A 6,932-nucleotide genomic window follows, 5' to 3' on the forward strand; every position below is an offset into this window, starting at 1 on the left:
TATAAAGGGGTTAGCATGAAAATAGGAACACAGGCAGGAAAAAAAGTCTCTTTTGAAGCCTGTGAAGAAATTAGAATTTTTCCCCTTGTAATTTACAGGAACATTAAGCATTGAATCATGCATGCAGAAAATATTCATTGAGCACCTCCTATGTGCCAGGCACTACTCTAAGTGCTAGGGATACATTAGTGGACAAATTAAAAGGTTGAGGAGCTTATGTGCTAGTGGGTGAGACTGTCACTAAACATAATAAATAAATTATACAGAATGTTAGAAGGTTATGAGTGCAATAGAAAAGAAATACTACGGTAGGGTAGGGTGATCCAAAGCGCCAGGAGTTTGAGATATTAGGTGGCAATATATGGTGGTCAAGCTGGGCTTCATTGAGATGGTAACATGTAAGAAAGGCTTGAAAGAGGTGAAGGAGTGAGTCAAGCAGATATATGGAGAAGGAGCTTCAGGCAGAAGGAACAGCTAGAGTGATAGTTCTCAAAATGTGATTCCCCATCCAGACAAACAGCATTAACATAATCTGGGAACTTGATGGAAATACACATATTCAGGCCCCATCTGAAACTCTGGAAGTCCCAGCAATCCTTCACTGGAGGGCTCTGGTGTTCTGTAAAATTTGAGAGCTACTGAGCAAGAGGAAAGGTCTAGTGGGTTTGTGCTGAGCTTGTGCCAGGCGCGTACAAGGCCAGCATAACTAAAGTGAAATGCACCAGATAAAGAGAAGCGATAGCAGAGATTGGAGGGGCTCTATTGAATGCTCTCATGCTAGACGTCGCATTTTTATCTGAAGTTCTACTTATGTAGTAATTTCAGAAGCCTCTCCCCCAAAGGAAAAAAAAAAAAGTACAGTAGCATTAGCTGGCCCTGCTCAGAGTACACGACAAGAAGCTCCAATCATAGACCAGTTGAAAGTGTATGTTACAGAGAAGCCAAACACCTCACTATAATTAACTGTTTTATCAGCTGCTTTGAAAACCTATCATCGAGAATTTCCAAACCAAAAAGACTTGGGTTTCCCAGCTGAGACTGTTTGGAACCTGGTTGATGGGGTTTTCCACAAACTAAGTTATCATTAAATATTTCTACCCCTGAGGGGGGTCATTAGGTGTGCAAGCCCATTCAATTTAAATTCCTACTTATTTTGGTTGTGGATCTCGATATAGATTTGTGTCCCTAAGGCAGAAAAGAAGATGTTGGCATTTATGGATCTTAAAAATGTATTTTTTTCGCAAAGATTTTAATGGATAAAATAACTAGGGCTACAACAAGTGGTGGAAGCTTACATCCAACTATTTTGCCTGAACAATGGCTCCTTGTTTTATTTCTCAGTTAAGAAAAATGACCAGGGACTGGCCAGGATAAGCAGTTCTTCCCTCATACTCATCCACCTGGCCATGCAGTAATGTTCAGCTCTGTGGACACTGACAGCAAGAGGAGGTAGGCTGGGAAAGGGCCTGCAGGGGAGGCCTATGGGGAAGACACTGGGCTCAGAGAGCAATGTCTTTAAAGTAGACATACAGCCTGGCCAACATGGTGAGACCCCATCTCTACTAAAAATACAAAAATTAGCCAGGCATTGTGGTGGGCTCCTGTAATCCCAGCTACTTGGGAGGCTGAGGCAAGAGAATCACTTGAACCTGGGAGGTGGAGGTTGCAGTGAGCCAAGGTCACACCACTACACTCCAGCCTGGGTAAGAGAGCGAGACTGTCTAAATAAATAAATAAATAAATAAATAGATAGATATATAAAGTAGACATAGGCCTGCTAACAGTGTCAGGTCCTCTGGTCTTCAACAAGGGCCAGACGGAAAAGAATTTTAATGGGTCTATGCTGACTGGTGCCATCCCAATTTTATGCCTTATCTTCCTGACATATTTTGCCAGCTTGTTTACAGATATACCCTGAGGTTTTATACATACATATATATATCTCTACCTGGGATTCTGATTTGAGCAGGTACCGAACCTTGGACTGTATCAACTCTACTTTGGTTTCATGGACTAAATTCTAGTGTCCAGCCCAGCCTTTCCCAGAGCCAATCTTGGTCTGCCCCGACTTTATCTTGACAGTGTCCCAGTAGCTAAGTTCCCGTGTGAGCCCCTCACTCTGACTCACCTGGAGCTCAGAGGTTTCCCTGTGCTTAGGTCCATCTCCCGTGGTGCCTCTACCTAGATTCCTTCAGCTGCAGTTTTGGCTTCACTGTCTACTCCTTATTTTTTTGAGGTCCGACCTCAGAGTATCTTAAGAATGCAATATTTAACAACACGTATCCCTCCAAGCTTTCCAATATCCCCTGTGATCCCACTTCATGGGTAAGAAACCAAAATGATTATAGTTGATGAATAATAACCCCACTGATTCACAGGAGCATGAAGAAAACCTTGCCAGGCTACGTAATTCCCGGCAGCCTTCAGCCGCCACCACCGGTGATGAATCACAGAGGCTGCCGCCAGAGATGGGACATTTTGGGACTCTGCACATACGACTTAAGACACAGGATGAGAGTGGAGGCGAGAAAGAGAAGACATAGATCTGTCCAGGGCAAAGGATTCAAAGGTCACCAGGACTCCGCTCACCTCCTGAGACCTGGTGACAGCGAAAACATTTCCTCGACGTGACTTCTGTTTGGGAGTTGAGGAGACACTTCAGCCATCCTGTAGAGTAGTTTGCATCAGCTAATGCTCCCTGGCCTGACACACTCACAAACTCTGACCCATTTAGATAACCTCCCCTCAACCAAAAAAGGCAGCACTTTCACCAGCCCCTGAAAATCTCCCAATGAAGTTATCTTTTTAAAATGAGATAATTACACACGAAGCACTTAGAACAATGCCTGGTGCATATTCAGCACTGACTACGTGCTAGCTCGAGTTGTTATTTTTGTCTCTGGTCTGAAGACAGATGCAGTGGCACTTGTCTCCTCAGATGCCAGTATCTCAATGCCCCTCTTCACCCCTACCACACCCAGCCTACCAGGTCTCATCTCATCGAAAAACAAACAACAATAACGACAACCCTCCAGCCCCCAAGCATTCTAATCAAACACTGCCTCTATGTGCTATTCAGATTGCTTTTAAAAAATTAAAGTAGAGCTCAAAATGAAACAAATCAGGGATGCTTAATGATAGCCAAAATGCAATGTGGGGACCTTGTTTGGGTCCTGAGTCAAACAAACCAATTATAAGAAGACACTTTAGAGACAATCAGGGAACCTTAATTACAGACTGGGTAGCCATAATACCAAAGCTCTGTGGTTACTTTTGTTAGATGTGATAATGGTATTTATTTATTTTGTTTTCAAAAAAAAAATATTTTGAGAGATTCAGAGGTGAAATAATATGATGTCTGGAATTTGCTTGAAAGGAGCTCAGCAAATAAACAATAAACAAAAAAGGGAGGATAGATCAAATACATGTAGCAAAAACTGCATAATTATGGATATGGGGGGGTGGGCATATAGCAGTTTCTCCTATTTTTTTTTCTACTGAATTAGCTCTCATGCAAAAAAAAACAAAACAAAACAAAACAAAAAACAAACAACAACACAAAAGTTGTTGACCGAAAGTTTTTGGCAGTGGAAACTCAAGGTTGGGAGGCCATGAGCGACGGATTGAATACTGACAGCAAGGGAGGCCGCGAGGGGCGACTGAAACCTGCGTCAGAGGTGCACATTACCGGGGCTGGAGGTAGTGAGAGTTTTTGGTGAAAGTGAATTCTGTATCCTGGAGTCTAGGGGAGAGAAAGGGTTGTAAAGTGAGACAGGCCAGTGCTGTGTCAAGGACTGGGGGAAGAGGAGAGAGATCCAACCGAGACACAGGCTGCAGGATTCCACCTTTGCTCGCTGGGTGCCATCCAGGCCATGTTACACCCCTGTTGCTTCTTGGAATGTGCTAGCCTCTCTCCAGCAGAGCAGGGCTAGTGTTTGGCTAGTTTTTCCTCTGGAAACAGAGAAAACACGTAGGGAGAAAAAAATAGAAATTACTGTTTTCTCTGGAGTTCACATGCCCTAAAATGACAAGATTCTCTTAACAGTGCTTTTTAGGAATAGGCATGGTGTGATTGTGGGAGGCTTGGGAAGGGCTGTCTCTGCTCCCAGAATATTTCCCCTCCCTCTTTCTTTACCTAAAATTCTACCCAAAGGGGTGAGGTCTTTCTTTTTCACATCTAGAGCTCAGTTTACAGTGTTAACATTCTTAGGCTGTGACTGGAGCTTATTCACCCTAATGCAGAAAGGGCTAAGATCACGTTCTTCCTTCCCTTGCTGGCAAAAACTAAAGACAGCAGAGGGCCCTGGGCATAGGGAGGATGAAAACAAACTCAAATTTCCTACAACGTGGCCGAGCACTGTTTCCCTGAATCTACTGGACAAACAGAAGTGGATGAAGAGTATGCAGCCATGTCTATTCTCAGACGGCACTCTGAGGAAGACTAAAGGACCTGCATTCCCTTAATGACTCAGGCATCAGAGACGTCTCTTCTCTCCCAGGCCCCACTCAGAAAGAATGTCAGATGCTGAACATATCCATAGCAACCGAGAACACGCCTCGGTGCCACCTTGGCCTCAGTTCCTGAATTTCTGAAATGGATTGAGAGAGAGGGGGAGAGGAGGAGGGGGAGAGGGAGAGGGAGAAGAAGAGGCGAGGAGGGAGGAGGGGGGAGGGAGAAAAAGGGGGAGAGGGAGAGGGAGAATGAGAGGGAGAGGAAGAATCGTACTTCTATATTTATCTCTTCCCTCCCTACTCTGGGATTTTATAAAAATTAATAAAACAGTGACTGCACCTGGCCCCCTGGAAGAAGACCCCTTTCTGTGCTGTGGGAATGATGCCATTTTCTTCTCATACTCTCCTCAGATGTCTTTTCATTAATCACCTGATTTTGAGAAGCATAAAGGAATTCGGTTTCCTTTCTATTTTAGTCCATCATATTATTTTCTAACTCAACCATATTTGTAAAGAAAAGCTAGGTTGTATTCCAACTAACAGTTCAACAGAGAAATGTTCCAAGTGGGTTGTAGTAAAATAATGTTAATCTTTTACTTGGAGCAGGAAGAAATATAGCGTCCCTTTGTCAGTCTTCCACTTGCTGCAAGAAATGGGAATCTTGCAGAAACACTGGACTTGCACAGGCAAGGAGAAAGCATTGAAAGAATAGTTCACCGAGAAATGGTATTTTCCCTTTTATTTTTTATTTTTTTTGAGACAGAGTTTCGCTCTTGTTGCTCAGGCTGGAGTGCAATGGTGTGATCTCGGCTCACTGCAACTTCTGCCTCCTGGGTTCAAGTGATTCTCCAGCCTCAGACTCCCGAGTAGCTGGGATTACAGGCATGTGCCACCACGCCCGCCTAATTTTGTATTTTTAGTAGAGGCAAGGTTCCTCCATGTTGGTCAGGCTGGTCGCGAACTCCTGACCTCAGGTAATCCGCCCGCCTCAGCCTCCCAAAGTGCTGGGATTACAGACATAAGCCACCACCTCCGGCCGGCAGTTCCCCTTTTATTCTGATGACTTACTCCCTCTTTTCTTTAGGAATATATCCCTCCTTACCCCCTCAGGCCCTGGTGAGGTTGTCAATCACAGTACCCCATCCGTCTTCTGGCTCCACTGGGAAATATGCTGACCCAGATTGGCCAATCTGAGTACACCATCATTCTGACTATTGTCATTAGTTCAGGGAAGGCAAATGACCCAAGCAGGTCAATCAGGGCTGTCAAAAGCTAGCACTGCACAATCCAACAGAACTTGTTTACTCTGCAGCAACGTCCTTGCCAACTCAGGTCCCTGCTGCGATGGACTCCTGGCCTGGCTCTGAGGTTTGTTCACACTCTCCATGCCCAGCCAGGGCAGCTACATGCCGAGGGGCTTCCTGCCTGTGCCACATGTTCACCAGAGCACTGCCAAGGTTCCAGGGAAATGGAACCACCTGAGTATGTCAAAGCCAGGTCTCAGACAATACTTTCGGATCTGCTGTGGTCAGGATGAACCAGTCCCTCTGAGGAAAGAATATTCCTGTGATGTGTAAGAAATACATTTTTTGGCTGGGCGCAGTGGCTCATGCCTCTAACCCAGCACTTTGGGTGGCTGAGGTGGGAGGATTGCTTGAACCCAGGAGTTCATGACTGGACTGGGCAACATAGCAAAAACTGTCTCTACAAAAAGTACAAACGTTAGCTGGATGTGGCGGTACACACCTGTAGTCCCAGCTACTTGGGAGACTGAGGTGGGAGGATCGACTGAACCCTGGAGGTCGAGGTTGTAGTGGGCCATGGTTGTGCCACTGCACTCCAGCCCGGTGACAAAGCAAGACCCTGTCTAAACAAACAACAACAGCAGCAGCAAAACAGAGAGAGAGAGAGAGAGAGAGAGAGAGAGAGAGAGAGAGAGAGAAATACATATTTGTTCTCTGCCCTCTCGGACCCCATGAGTAGACACTGGAAACTTTTAGTCCCATCCTTTGTCCTTCAGGGAGGGGAGAGGAGCTAGAGATTGAGTTAATAATGCCTACCTAACGAAGCCTCCATACAAATCCCCAAAGTATGTGGTTTGGAGAGCTTTGGGGTTGGTGAGCCAGACTGCACCCACACACTGAGATGGTCGCAGAACTCGTTCATGGGGACAGAAGCTTCCTACGCTCAAGACCCTTCCAGACCTTGCCCTGTGTGTCTCTTCATGTGGCTGTTTGTTTGTATTCTTTAATATGCCCTTGGTAATAAACTGGTAATCTAGTAAGGAAACTGTTCTCCTGAGTTCTGCGAGCTGCAATAGCAAATGGTCAAACCTGTGGAGAGGGTCCTGGGAACCTCCGATCTGGAGCCAAGTCAGGCAAAATTGTGGGTAAACTGGGGGGACATCACTTGCAGTTGACATCTAGGGTAGGGGGCAGTCTCATGAAATCGTGCCCTTAGCTTGTGAGATCAGATGCTAA

The 6,932-nt window shown here is 45.4% G+C and overlaps 1 long non-coding RNA gene across 2 annotated transcripts in view; it reads left to right on the forward strand.

The window, feature by feature from the left end:
• The window catches only part of LOC102134495 (uncharacterized), a 34,610-nt gene extending 27,891 nt beyond the window's left edge, over window positions 1–6,719 (forward strand). Inside the window, exons 4-5 of one of the 2 annotated variants that reach the window (XR_273052.5) lie at window positions 1,342–1,449; window positions 2,379–6,719. This is a non-coding gene — a long non-coding RNA (uncharacterized lncRNA). The remainder of the gene's footprint in view (window positions 1–1,341; window positions 1,450–2,378) is intronic. The other variant, XR_012429237.1, reaches the window with a different exon arrangement.
• The last annotated feature ends 213 nt before the right edge of the window (window positions 6,720–6,932 follow it).

Source organism: Macaca fascicularis, chromosome 1 (assembly GCF_037993035.2).
Source record: "Macaca fascicularis isolate 582-1 chromosome 1, T2T-MFA8v1.1".
Lineage (NCBI taxonomy): Eukaryota > Metazoa > Chordata > Mammalia > Primates > Cercopithecidae > Macaca > Macaca fascicularis.